This window comes from Bubalus kerabau, chromosome 2 (assembly GCF_029407905.1).
Source record: "Bubalus kerabau isolate K-KA32 ecotype Philippines breed swamp buffalo chromosome 2, PCC_UOA_SB_1v2, whole genome shotgun sequence".
NCBI classification, from domain to species: domain Eukaryota; kingdom Metazoa; phylum Chordata; class Mammalia; order Artiodactyla; family Bovidae; genus Bubalus; species Bubalus kerabau.
Window position 1 is genome coordinate 114,820,086 of NC_073625.1, and position 13,224 is coordinate 114,833,309.

Genomic DNA, 13,224 nt, shown 5'->3' on the forward strand with positions numbered 1-13,224 from the left:
GAGAAGCTGTATTGAGCGACACTGAAAATAGGTTCAGGGCACAAAGTGGGCATGCACTCTTGGTCATAGTCTACCAGTTCTGGGAAGAGCCAACATTCTTCTCATTGCCAGTAATTATTTTCATCAGCCTCTGCTTCTTACCTCTCAGGTTTCCTCCAAGTCCTAGCTATGCCCATCCTGTCAAATTAGTGTGGGTGCTGGAAAGATGAACTTATTTTAACAGCCTGAATCAGACATCGCTGGGAAGGAAATCAGAGAAGCTATTCCAAAGTCAAGTAAAAATAACTTTTGTTTAGTACCTACTCTCTGATTCCACTTACATGAAACCCTAGAAAGGACAAATCTAATCTATAGTGACAGGAAGAAGGTTGGTGGTTGCCCGAGGCCAAAGTAAGGGAAGGCTGATGGAGATGGGGCACGAGAGAAGTATTGTGATGTTGGAAATGTGCTTTGTTTCAATTACGGTAATGGTTGCCCAGGTATATAACGTTGTAAAAACTCATTAAAATGTGGACTTTTTAGGGTGTAAATTATACCTTGATTTTTTAAAATGTATCTGCTGTGCATTCACACTCCTTGCCTCCTCTCTTAGAACAGACAATGGAAAGCTGAGAATAAATCTTAGAATCCTCCCTCATCCACGGATGGTTGTTCAACCAGCCAAAGCTGTGTATTCATACAGGGCGTGGGGCTAATCCAAAGCAATAGATAAACACCTAATGAGTTATAATTGACTATGGAATGTTCTCTGTGCCTTTACCTTCCCTGAATACAACCTGACTGACAGAGGCAGGAGGGAGCAAGCAGCCAAGAAATGTGGTAGGGGAAGCCAGATTAAACAGTTACAGGGAGAGGACAACAAAAGAGTGAATGACCACGCAGATGATAAAGAATTTTTGACTTCGTAATATTAGCTGTGCATTGTATGAAAGTGTAAAGGGTTTGGTGAATTGAAGCAGATGCTCATTAGAAATCAAACCTACCACACCGAATGGTCTTGGCATCTGGATAACAGGAGGTCTTCACCAACTCCATCTTTTCCACATCTCTAATTAAATTTTTGATATTGCTTAGGTCAGGCACAGAGCCCTATTCATTCTGACATCCAAATATCCATTTTAAAGTTGGCTAGGCTAACCCAAAGGATGATGTAACTAGATTGAGAATGGAATTAAGATTTAGGACACTGGATTTTTGTCCCTGCTGTGTGACCTTCTTTAAAAAAATCACTTTATTTGCTCACTTATTTATTTATTCAATAAAATTTTTGAGTACCGACTACAAATCAGGCTGTTGGCAAGGCCCTGGGGACACATGGCTCTAGGCTTTGCTTGCCTCATTTGTAAATGCTATTCTGGGGTCCCTGCAGCATCCTACCACTGTACTGATGGATGGCATGGGCAGTGACGTGGTCAGGCTCTGAAGACCACAGTGCTGTGCCTCAGAGATAAAGCTGCCCAGGAGGAACAACAAAGGGAGGGGTCCCTAGCTTCTCTGGTCTGTATCTTTGCAGAAGGTAATTCTACACCACTTAAAGCATCTTTGCCATGAAAAGTTCCATGGAAATAAAATTAAGCATTTTAGTTTTGTTTGTCAAAAAAATGCTCTTAAAACCCTCTAAGATAGTTTTTAAATTAATTCCTTATTGCTTCAAAGCACAAACTCACATATAGTTACAAATGAAGCTAACATTTGATCTAGTGCAGGGAAATAGACCAAGGCTTTTTGTCCAGTCTTTCTCCCTGATTTGCAGTGTTCTGAGTCCCCCCACCCACCCTCTCCCCAAGCAAAATTTAGGAGTAAACAGACAGAAAATTTCTTCTCTTGTCGAAGTCCTTCTCACACTCATCATTAAGTGCACAAGGTCTGTTCTCTTTCAGTGCATCAAACCAACTCTCAGAAAGGTCTGAGAGAGGGATTCAAATTATGCTCTGTGGTAACATATGACACAGGGAAAGTTCCCTAACCTTTCTGTGCCTTGGATTCTTCATCTGGAAATGGGAACAACAATATCAACTTTGAGTTGTGCAGTTTAAATAAGATAATGGATATAAAAAATACCTAGCACAGTGTCTAGCCGATCGTAAAAAACCAGTTGGTGTTTAGTCAAGTCTAACCACTTGAGTGGTTTCTATTTCCAGATAGAAACTTCTGGAGTTCTATCTTCAGAAATGAAGTCTGGAGATAGAAAAAGTCCACCATAGGCTAAGAAGTTTTCCACCAATTCTCAAAATGGAGGAACCAGGACCTTCCGCCTTTGTTGCATTGATAACTACCAAAGGACCTTCAGACCACTAAGCTCAGTAGAACATATTACAGCTGTCATTGGTATTTGTGGGCTATTGTTTCCAGGATCTTCACAAACCCCAAAATATGGGAATGTTCAAATCCTTTATATAAAATGGTATAGTACCTGCATGTAACCTATGCACATCCTCCTGTATATTTTAAGCCATCTCTAGAGTATTACTGGGGCTTCCTCGGTGGCTCAGCGGTAAAGAAGCCGCCTGCATTGCAGGAGCCACAGAAGAAGGAGGTTGGATCCTTGGGTTGGGAAGATCCCCTGAAGGAGGGCATAGCAACCCCCTCCAGTATTCTTGCCTGGAGAATCCTATGGACAGAGGAGCCTGGCGGGCTACAGTCCATGGGGTCACAAATAGTTGGACATCACAGAAATCACTTCGAATGCACATGCACGCAGAGCATTTCTGATATCTAACACAATGTAAATATGATGTAAATAACTGTGAATACAATGTAAATGTGATGTAAGTAGTTCCCAGCATGTGGCAAACTCAAGTTGCTTTTTGGAATTTTTTTCTAAAATCTTTTCTGCATATTTTGGTCCATCCATGAATTCATGGATGCAGAAACTGCCAATAAAGAGGAGCTGCTGTATAAAGAAACATTTCCTTGCAATGTGACTGAGGCTTTTAAAAAAAAACCATTTCTTTTACTTAGAATATTGACACACCTTGTTACAGGGGTGTTTGTGAGATACTCCACTCTGCCTCCTTTTGTGTCATGTAAGCTCTTTTTTAAAAAATTTCCTTAAAAATTGAAAAATAGACATTGTCCTTGAATTTCCTGTGGATATAGAGGGCCAGCTGTATCTGCCTGGGAGAAGAGTTGACACTGTGAGAGAGAAAATAAGCCATCATATACCTTTGACCCAAGAGTGCTTTTCTCTTTAATCTGGTATCCAGCCATAGGAGGAATGCATATGGAACATTGATTGATAAAAAGTCACATCCCCACTAGCTGCGATGGCCACATCAGCAATGCCAGAGTCAGATTACCTCTGTACTCCCCCAGGGAAGGTTGACATCTCCTGGCCCTTTCCAAAGATGGCACTGTTCCACCCAGTAGGTCAAAATCTGTGTCATGAAGATGGCTGAGAACCTGAAGATAGAGTCTGCCTGCTGATCCAAGAACAACAGACAACTGGCTCAGGCTGTGATTAAAACCGGTTGGAACTCACAGCCGGCAGAACAATGACCACATTCATGAACTGAACTTCTGCTTACTCTCCTATTCCAGAGTCCTTCATCTTCCTTCCACATGGACAGCCAGCTGTGCAGAGAGATTTGTGGTGTTAGCACCTGGAAGTGTTGGAAGGACTTGATTCCTGTGTAATAAAATCTAACTTGAAAGACTTGAAAATACAGTTAAAGGATGCAAATCTACTTGTAATTACTAGGAGCCCCCCCAAAAGCCGACTATATTGTAGGGTTCCATATAAGTAGCAGCCACATTTGTCTTTTTTACTGCTTTATATCCAGTATCAAGCACAGAGTTTCTTGGGTAACTAATCATCTTGGTTTGCCTGGGGCTCTCTGGTTTTAGCACTAAACGTTCTGCATCTCAAAAGCCCCTCAGTCACAGGCAAACTGGAATGATTGGTCATGCTAGGCTATACATATATTGAGTGAAAGTCACTCAGTTGTGTCCAACTCTTTGCAACCCTGTGGACTATACAGTCCATGGAATTCTCCAGGCTAGAATACTGGAGTGGGTCGCCATTTCCTCCTTCAGGGAAAATTCCCTATCCAGAGACTGAACCCAAGTCTCTCTCATTGCAGGCAGATTCTTTACCAGCTGAGCTATCAGGGAAACCTATACATACAGCAGGTACTTAAAAATTTTTGACAAAGGAAATAAATAAGCAATATAAATTTAAAAGCTGGATTAACTGCTATAGATAGGGGTCTACCTTCAACAGACACTGCTTTGAGTTTGAGTTTGTTAAAACCAGCACAGTATTTTGATGGTATATAGGCCCAGTCTTGGGTTTTAAATACCATCTCATTTTTGTTCCTTCTTTGACTTTAGTCTATATTTCTGGGCCATTAGTCAGCAACAGGCTGTACAGTTTCAAAACTGTCAACTATGGTCAAAACATGGCTAGGATTTCTAAATTCATTTTTCCATTTGGTAACTTTTCCACCCTATATACACAGAGGCCAGGTGTTTTAACATGATCCATAATATACATGTGGGAAGGGAGGAGCAGTTCTCCAATCAGTAAGTCAACAATCCATTGAGTGACTGCTCTGGGCAAGGTGCTGGGTGCCGCAGGGCATTCAAAATGAGTTAGGAAGATCCTTGCCTTTAGCAGCTCTCAATGTGGGAGTGGGATGGTCTGTGTGAATAAACACTTGTAATTATTTATCATGTGAGGCACGCTTGATATATGCATGCAACTTCAATGATTTTAATTGTGCCCCATGTCACCGTATTAGGGAGAGAAGGAGATTAACCTTGAGATGTTATGAAATGCCTTCTCAAGGAGGTGGGATTTAAGGTGGGTTTTGGAGGAAGTATAGGTCTTCAAAAATTGGCTACTCTCCAGGTAGAAAGGAGGGTATTACTTGCATTGGGCTACTCATTACCTGGGCTTCCCAGGTAGTGCTAGTAGTAAAGAACATGCCTGCTAACACAGGAGGCATAAGAGATGAGGGTTCGATCCCTGGGGTGGGAAGATCCCCTGGAAGAGGGCATGGCAACCCACTCCAGTTTTCTTGCCTGGAGAATCCCATGGACAGAGGAGCCTGGTGGACTACGGTCCATAGGGTCACAAAGAGTCGAACACAACTGAAGCTACTTACCATGCATGAAGACTCATTACCTAAACCTGCTTGTTGTTGTTGCTTGGTTGCTTAGTCGTGTCTGACTCTTTGCACTCTCATGCACTGTAGCCCACCAGGTTCCTCTGTTGAAGAATACTGGAGTGGGGGTGCCATTTCCTACTTCAGGGATCAAACCAGCCTCTCTTGTGTCTCCTGCACTGGCAGGTGGATTCTTTACCACTAGCACCACCTGGGAAGCCTGCCTATAGGACCTCACCTATTAATAAATGACAGCATGTTATTCTCACTTAACAAGAAGTCCAAGGCAGATGCAGCAGCTCCAAGGTGTCATGAGGGTCTCAAGCTCCTTAGCCTTCCCATCTTTAACCTTCCTATCCTTAGCCTGGGGCTTTGCTGTCGCATGCTCCCAAGATGGCTATTCTATCTCAAGCCTTCTATTTGTGGGCCAGGCAGGAAAAAGAAGGAAGGAAAGGAAAATGGACAAAGGAGAAAGGCACGTGGGAGAGAAAGCAGGGCCTGTGTGACGAGGGCAAACACTTTCCTCAATTCCCTGGCAGATTTTCTCTGAGTTATGTCTCAAGACAAGAAATGGGTTTCATGGCCACTCCTAGCTGCAAAGGGGTTGGGGACACTGCATATTTTAGCTGGACGCACTGTGCTCCTGGATAATATTGCAACTGTCGTAGTATAGAGAATGGATTTGGGGTAGGTAATCAGCAGTGTTTGTGCCTTTGAACAGGAACCTGGAAATGGGGACAGGGCAGGGATTGCTGGATAATTGAGAGGATGAAGAATAGAACCTTGTGCCTGGAATCGTGTGTGTGTGTGTGTGTGTGTGTCTAAGTGTGTGCAAGTGTGTGTGTGTGCCTGCATACACAAGGAACAAAGTGGAGTGGGTTGGTTTCATGGAGTTTGGGGAGGAGTAATCTGAAATTAAAGGACACTTACTCCTTGGAAGGAAAGTTATGACCAATCTAGATAGCATATTAAAAAGCAGAGACATTACTCTGCCAACAAAGGTCTGTCTAGTCAAGGCTATGGTTTTTCCAGTGGTCATGTATGGATGTGAGAGTTGGACTGTGAAGAAAGCTGAGCACAGAAGAATTGATGCTTTTGAACTGTGGTGTTGGAGAAGACTCTTGAGAGTCCCTTGGACTGCAAGGAGATCCAACCAGTCCATCCTAAAGGAGATCAGTCCTGGGTGTTCATTGGAAGGACTGATGCTGAGGCTGAAACTCCAATACTTTGGCCACCTCATGCGAAGAGTTGACTCATTGGAAAAGACCCTGATGCTGGGAGGTATTGGGGGCAGGAGGAGAAGGGGATGACAGAGGATGAGATGGCTGGATGGCATCACCGCGATGGACATGAGTTTGGGTGAACTCCAGGAGTTGGTGATGGACAGGGAGGCCTGGTGTGCTGCGATTCATGGGGTCGCAAAGAGTCGGGTATGACTGAGCGACTGAACTGAACTGAACTGAATCTGAAGAAGATAAGATTGGAAAAATATGAGCCAAAATGCAGGAGACATGTTATTTTGCCTGACTCTTTCATTTGTTTGCAGAATCTCCAGAAGAGTGTAAATGTTTCAGGTTTCATGGGAATAGAATTCACCCTTTACTCCTGGCCTTTTTCCTCTCCAGACTCATGTTATCAAGTGCCTTGGCTAGAGATACTGAAAAATACCACTTTCAAACTTGTACCCTCATGTTAATATCAGAAGAAGATAATGAAAATATTTAAACCATTTTCTTCCTCTAAATTCCCCTGTTATCCATACTTCAATTTTATATTGTTATTCATATATTATATGGATCAATTCCTTTAATTCCCTTGAGCACCAAAATGTATCAACCTTTTCACCATGAAACAATTGTGATTTTAGTAATATACAAAATGTGATTTTAGCATTGCTAAAATGTTAATCAGGAAAAATATAAATACAGAAACATAATGCTTATCAGAAATATGTATTTCTATAATAATTTCTGATTAGCATTTAACAATACTAAATTTGTATTTCACACACACATATATATCAGCTCAGTTCAGTTCAGTAGCTCAGCTGTGTCCGATTCTTTGCAACCCCATGAATCGCAGCACACCAGGCCTCCCTGTCCATCACCAACTCCCGGAGTTCACTCAGACTCACGTCCATCGAGTCAGTGATGCCATCCAGCCATCTCATCCTCTGTCGTCCCCTTCTCCTCCTGCCCCCAATCCCTCCCAGCATCAGAATCTTTTCCAATGAGTCAATTCTTCACATGAGATACCCATATTTTTCCATGTATAACCATCTTTTTGAGAGATTTGTCCTTCAGCTTTGAGATTTCTTTTCTATCTTGGTACAGTCTTGCTTTGGTCACTCTCTAAGTTACAGTTCTGAATAATTTTCCCATTTCTTGGCTGTAGCCTTGGTTTCTTTCAGGATGATTGTTTCTGAAGATAACTTTAAGCATCAAGAATAATTGAAGAATCAGGAAAACGTTACTAGTGTTAGAGGAAGTTATGAGATTATTCAGGAGTCAGCAAATATTATTATTATTATTATTCAGGAGTCAGCCAAATAGTAAATATTTTTGACTTTGTGGGCCATGGGTCTCTGTCACAACGACTTAGTTCTGCTCTTATACCACAAAAGCAGACATAGACACTAAGTAAAAGAATGGCAAGGCTGCGTTCCAATAAAACTTTATTTACAAAACCTTGCTCTAAGTGAACAGCAGGAAAACGTTATATCCCTTTCTCTGTATCTCGTCTCACCTCTCTTGCACTCTCTATCCTATATTGTTGTCTTCTTACCATCATCTTTCTTTCACCTCTGTCTTTATCCCATTTCCATCCTGATCTTTCTGTTTCTCACTCACTTTTTTTCATCTTGATTCATTTCTTGTCACTTGCTGCGAGACATATCCCCAGGGATGTTTAGCAGGTCCTCCTAGCCTCTGAGATGGCATCAGAGAGGAGACTTTACTCTCCCCTGAGTCCACTTAGTGACACAGAGAGGCTCCTGGACTGACTGGGTTATGTGTCTGGTTGCTTCTTAAGCACCGTGTAACTCTTCCTGTGTGGCTTCAGATATACTTTAGTTTATTAGTTCTTTAATTTCTTCTAGCTTCCTTTGGCGGAGAAGACAATGGCAACCCACTCCAGTGTTCTTGCCTGGAGAATCCCAGGGATGGGGGAGCCTGGTGGGCTTCCGTCTATGGGGTCACACAGAGTCAGACACGACTGAAGCGACTTAGCAGCAGCAGTAGCTTCTTTTGGACTTGAATCTCTGAACTGTCTAACGGGGTCTTCCTCTTAAAATGTCAGTGGAACCTGAGGGATATTTGAATGTGCTTTTGTCTTTTTGAGTTCTCCGCTTTATGCAGGAGAGGCAAGGCTGACAGGAATATGTGTGTGGTGTCTATGAGGGCAGCTTCCTTAGGGCCTGGAGGAAATCTGTATCACCTTACCTGTCGCAGCTTTGCTCACGCAAGCAGGCTTTTCGGCCACCATATGCTTTCCCCAAAGACAGGATGAGAGGGAATGAGTTTCAGTTGCAGCAGGAAAGATTTAAGAGTAGAGATCAGGATGAACTTTGGTTCTGTTATAACTATATATCAAGCAAGGCGAGGACCAGGGGATGTGCTGACGTTCCCTTGGAATTGTTAAAAGAACAGGACAAATTACTTCCTATGTTCACTCTAAACAGAAAATGGTGACAAAGGAAACAGCTTTGTGTTAGAAATTTCCTGTGCAGTATGGAGAGAGGGCTGGCAATCAAGATTTGAGGCCCAAATATCACCCACCAGCTTCCTCTATGCAGACCAACTTTCAGGATGGTGGCTGACCCCTATAAGAGAGAAGGCTGTCCTCCCTTCCAGTTTCTGTGAGGCTGCTCATAGTTTTCCAGCCTCCGAATTTTTGATCCCTCTCTTCTTTCTCTGTGGGCTTCCCAGGTGGCTCAGATGGTAGAGAATTTGGTCGCAATGCAGGAGACCCGGGTTCGATCCCTGGGTTGGGAAGATCCCTTGGAGAAAGAAATGGCAACCCACTCCAGTATTCTTGCCTGGAGAATCCCATGGACAGAGGAGTCCACGGAGTTGCAAGAGTCGGACAAGACTGAATGACCAACACTTTCACTTTCTTTTCTCAGCTGTGTCCTTCAACTCTGCACAGCTAGCTCTGTTTTGAAAAGCAAAATGAAATGAATGTTTGGACACTTGATCAAGCTATCTAACTGTGGTCTTATTTTCTTTTTGTCACTGTCCAAACTGCATGAACAGATGATTCGACTCTGTTTCTCCCATTTTCTCTCCACATGCTGGCTCCCTTCCTGTCTACAGTTGGGTTCTACCCTTCACTTTGCTCCCTCATCACATACTTTTTCCTGCAATTTAGTTCTAGCCTCTTCTTTCTCTCTCAAAAGTGCACTGAAATCTACCACTTACCCAAATCCAGTCTTGGTTGTCCCTCACTCATCTGAGGCATCTGCCATTTTTGACCTCCTGTCTACCTCGAAAAAGCAAGAGAGTTCCAGAAAAACATCTATTTCTGCTTTATTGACTATACCAAAGCCTTTGACTGTGTGGATCACAATAAACTGTGGAAAATTCTGAAACAGATGGGAATACCAGACCACCTGACCTGCCTCTTGAGAAACCTATATGCAGGTCAGGAAGCAACAGTTAGAACTGGACATGGAACAACAGACTGGTTCCAGATAGGAAAAGGAGTACGTCAAGGTTGTATGTTGTCACCCTGCTTATTTAACTTCTATGCAGAGTACACCATGAGAAACGCTGGACTGGAAGAAGCACAAGCTGGAATCAAGATTGCCGGGAGAAATATCAATAACCTCAAATATGCAGATGACACCAGCCTTATGGCAGAAGGTGAAGAGGCACTAAAAAGCCTCTTGATGAAGGTGAAAGAGGAGAGTGAAAAAGTTGGCTTAAAGCTCAACATTCAGAAAACTAAGATCGTGGCATTCAGTCCCATCACTTCATGGGAAATAGATGGGGAAACAGTGGAAACAGTGTCAGACTTTATTTTTGGGGGCTCCAAAATCACTGCAGATGGTGACTGCAGCCATGAAATTAAAAGATGCTTACTCCTTGGAAGGAAAGTTATGACCAACCTAGACAGGATATTGAAAAGCAGAGACATTACTTTGCCAATAAAGGTCCATCTGGTCAAGGCTATGGTTTTTCCAGTGGTCATGTATGGATGTGAGAGTTGGACTGTGAAGAAAGCTGAACGCTGAAGAATTGATGCTTTTTAACTGTGGTGTTGGAGAAGACTCTTGAGAGTCCCTTGGACTGCAAGGAGATCCAACCAGTCCATCCTGAAGGAGATCAGTCCTGGGTGTTCATTGGAAGGACTGATGTTGAAGCTGAAACTCCAATACTTTGGCCACCTGATGCAAAGAGCTGACTCACTTGAAAAGACCCTGATGCTGGGAAAGATTGAGGGCAGGAGGAGAAGGGGACAACAGAGGATGAGATGGTTGGAAGTCATCACCGCCTCGGTGGACATGGGTTTGAGTGAACTCGGGGAGTTGGTGATGGACAGGGAGGCCTGGCGTGCTGTGGTTCATGGGGTCACAAAGACTCAGACACAACTGACAGACTTAACTGAACTGAACTACCTCCTGAAACACTCTCTTCTCCTGTCTCCACAGTCAGCCTGTTTCTGTGACTTCTCTGCCTCTCTGGCTTATCTTTTCTTTCAGGCATTGGCTGTACTTCCCCCCACCTTGCCTGGGGAAGCCAGCTGACAAGTTGTTGTGGAAAATCAAGATTACAGAGCTGCAGACTGGACTAGGATGGCATTGGAGGGAAAAGGGGGCAACTGATGACATTTCAAAGGAAAACTTAGGCTAAATGACAGCATGGATGCTGGAAGTAGGAGAGGTGGAGGAGACAAGAAAGTGTCCCAGCTTCTAGTCTCTGAGAATGGAATAACTATGTCAGGGAAGTCAGGAAGAGGTGCAGGTCCTAAGGCAAATTTGATTTGGGTGGAAAGCAGGACATACAAGTTGATGATACGTCTAAAGAGGAAAGTTAATGGAAATGGATAGAAAACCTTTTATCTCGTTTGCTCCTGCTCCTAGCTCCTTAATCAATATTTCCAGCTCCCAGCCCTCCCGGGCTCTGTGCTGACAGTTCTAATTGCTGGTTGGACATGACCACCCAGACGCCCATCATCACTTCAGATCCCCAGGTGGGAGGAAATGTGCTACTGGGAAGTAGCATGGAAAACTGGCCTAGAAGGCATGATTTATAGGGTCTGCTGTGTGACTTTGGACAAGTCATTTTACTTTCTAATTTTCTCTGACGAAGTGAAGGGTTAGATGAAGTAATATCCTACTAACTCACTTTTCCATCTTTCCCTGGATTGGTTTCTCCTCTAGACTTTTTCTTCAGTGAGTGATGCCACCATTCTCTGTTATCTAGTGTCCAGCTGAGTCTTGAACTTCAGCTCACCACCAGTCTCTCTTTCCTGTCCACACCTGCTCCACTTCACATATAAACCATCAACACATGCTGCTGCATTTCCTCCTCGCTGACTTTCACAGATTTGTTTCCTTCCCACAGCCACACCCTCCTGGAGGTGCTTACTGCCTCCCTCCCCAATTATTTCTATGAACTCTGAACCTCTCTTGAGACAGGCTGGTTCCTGGGGCCTGGGATCCTTTGCTACAGTGCCTGCACCTGAATAAATGTCTCCTCGAGTGATAAAAGACATAGAAGCTATAAGGGACTAAAATTAATTGCAAACATGCGCAGTTGGGGCAAATTATGAACAATAATATACAGAAAGGCCAAAACCCAACTTCCACTTCTGAGGTGTCAGGAACAGGGAACTGCACATGACGCCTGCATACAGTATCACCAAGGGGTGGGCAGACCACCTAAGCCACCCCTCCTGCCAAACCCACTGAACTACCCCTACCCTCACCTCATAACCAGCTCGCCTTTCCCTCAGAGAACAAGCGAGGGCACCTGTTGCCTGTTTTTGCTCCCTCGTGCTGTAGGAGAGTCCCAATAAAAGCCTTGCCTGAATTCCTCAGCTGGCCTATTGTCAATTTCTGTTGATAAAAGACTCCAAGAACCCAGGTCAGTAATACTCTGGAGTCTTCTGGGCACATTACACTTCTTCGCCATTCTTCCATCTGTTCTTCTGTATCATTCTGTCCCCTTCCTCCTTAAATCTTCAAAGTGGGGTGAAGACAAGGGGCTGTCTGTCAAGTTATTTGAGAGTTTTTTCTAAATACTTGGACCTGAACATTTCTCCTCCTTCCTCCACCCTGAATTCTTAGGCACTGTGTGAAAAAATTTCCCCCAGGTCATGATTCTCTCTCTTTCCTCGTTGTAAAGAATCAACATTATGAAATTTTAAATATGTATATTTTATCAGTTCAGTTCAGTCGCTCAGTCGTGTCCAACTCTTTATGACCCCATGGACTGCAGTACGCCAGGCTTCCCTGTTCATCACCAACTCCCGGAGCTCACTCAAACTCATGTCCATTGAGTCGGTGCTGCCATCAGGCCATCTCATCCTCTATCGTCCCCTTCCCTCTCACCTTCAATCTTTCCCAGCATCAGGGTCTTTTCCAATGAGTCAGTTCTTCTCATCAGGTGGCCAGAGTACTGGCGTTTCAGCTTTGGCATCAGTCCTTCCAATGAATATTCAGGACTGATTTCCTTTGGGATGGACTTGTTAGATCTCCTTGCAGTCCAAGGTCTCTCAAGAGTCTTCTCCAACACCACAGTTCAAAAGCATCAATTCTTTGGTGCTCAGCTTTCTTTATGGTGCAACTCTTACATCCATATATGACTACTGTAAAAAACCATAGGTTTAACTAAACGGACCTTTATTGGCAAAGTAATGTCTCTGCCTTTTAATATGCTGTCTAGGTTGCTCATAGCTTTTCTTCCAAGGAGCAAGTGTCTTTTAATTTCATGGCTTCAGTCACCATCTGCAGTGATTTTGGAGCCCCCAAAAATAAAGTCTGACACTGTTTCCACTGTTTCCCCATCTATTTCCCATGAAGTGATGGGACTGAATGCCACGATCTTAGTTTTCTGAATGTTGAGCTTTAAGCCAACTTTTTCACTCTCCTCTTTCACCTTCATCAAGAGGC

The 13,224-nt window shown here is 43.6% G+C and overlaps 1 protein-coding gene across 2 annotated transcripts in view; it reads left to right on the forward strand.

The window, feature by feature from the left end:
- Nucleotides 1-12,152: 12,152 nt before the first annotated feature.
- Nucleotides 12,153-13,224, forward strand: part of KALRN (kalirin RhoGEF kinase) — a 705,836-nt gene continuing 704,764 nt past the window's right edge. Inside the window, exon 1 of one of the 2 annotated variants that reach the window (XM_055568424.1) lies at nt 12,153-12,196. The gene's annotated coding sequence lies outside the window, so the exon portion shown is untranslated. The remainder of the gene's footprint in view (nt 12,197-13,224) is intronic. The other variant, XM_055568425.1, reaches the window with a different exon arrangement.